Consider the following 1,351-nt stretch of genomic DNA (forward strand, 5'->3'; position numbering starts at 1 on the left):
GGCTTGACCGGTATTTTCAGATCCTTCTCAAAAACTTGTTCATTATCTGAGGAACCTGGAGACGCACTGCTGGGGATAGAGAGCAATTCTTCTTCGTCATCATCTTCATCTTCGCTTGATGTTGATTCGTAAGGACTCTCGTATATGCTGGACTGGTTGGTCGGCCGTTGTGTCGGTCGACGTTTCTTCTCTTTGAGTTTTTGGGAGCCGGATGGAGAGTTCTTGAGGACGAGGGACTGTAAGGTTTTCTGGTCTAGTTTGTGAATGAAGCAGTTTTCACCACAAGGAGTCTTTCTAGGCTGAGCATCGTTACGTTTCTAAAAGAAAGGATGAAGAAAAGGAGAATAAAAATAGCCTGATAATAGGCATCAGAAAATGTAATAAAAATAATAGTAATTTCTGTGAAAAAACATGTACAAAAGTCCATACTTTTAAAAAATTGTTGTTTTTAAAAAAATGTTCATAACTTGAAAAATTTAAGTTAAAACTTTCTATACAGCATACAGTAAGTACATCAATATGTATCAGAAACAAAAAATGTGAATGATTTCGGAGCCATTTTCCCAAAAAAAACCATGGGCTATATAGCCTTGGGTATTATTCAAAAATTGGCCATTTTAAAAAGTACTAATAGCTTTAAAAATTTAAGTTAGAATCAGCTCAAACTTTCTATACAGCATAAGTACATCAATATGTATCAGAAAATATAATTAAAATTGGGGGTGATTTCGGAGCCATTTTTCCGAAAAAACCATGGGCTATAGCCTTGGGAATTTTTCAAAAATTGGTCCTTTTTAAAAAATTTTCATAACTTGAAAAATTTAAGTCGGAATCAGCTGAAACTTTCTACACAGCATAAGTACATTAATATGTATCAGAAAATGTAATAAAAAGTAAGGGTGATTTCGGAGCCATTTTTCCAAAAAAAGCCTTGGGTATTTTTCAAAAATTGGCCGTTTTTTTTTAAATGTTCATAACTTGAAAAATTCAAGTCGGAATCAGTTCAAACTTTCTACACAACATAAGTACATCAATATATATCAGAAAATGTAATAAAAATTGGGGGTGATTTCGGAGCCATTTTTCTGAAAAAACCATGGGCTATAGCCTTGGGTATTTTTTTAAAATTGGCCGTTTTAAAAAAAATGTTCATAACTTGAAAAATTTAAGCCGGAATCAGTTCAAACTTTCTACACAGCATAAGTACATCAATATGTATCAGAAAATGTAAAAAAGTCAAAGCCTGTTTTTATACATTCATGTACATGTGCAGGTATAGTGTGACTTACTAAATGATTGACAGGTAATGGAACTGGCTCTGAACCTACATAATAATTAATGATAATAATTA

At 32.9% G+C, this 1,351-nt stretch overlaps 1 long non-coding RNA gene across 1 annotated transcript; it reads right to left on the bottom strand.

Annotated features, from left to right (window-relative positions):
* Positions 1–191: 191 nt before the first annotated feature.
* Positions 192–1,325, bottom strand: LOC109593093 (uncharacterized). Its single transcript, XR_002190727.1, has 2 exons — positions 1,290–1,325; positions 192–317 (listed from the first exon to the last, which is right to left on the bottom strand). It is a non-coding gene; the product is annotated as an uncharacterized LOC109593093 (long non-coding RNA).
* Between the last annotated feature and the right edge of the window lie 26 nt (positions 1,326–1,351).

The sequence above is a fragment of the Amphimedon queenslandica genome, unplaced genomic scaffold (genome assembly GCF_000090795.2).
Source record: "Amphimedon queenslandica unplaced genomic scaffold, v1.1 AMPQUscaffold_2917_Cont25083, whole genome shotgun sequence".
Lineage (NCBI taxonomy): Eukaryota > Metazoa > Porifera > Demospongiae > Haplosclerida > Niphatidae > Amphimedon > Amphimedon queenslandica.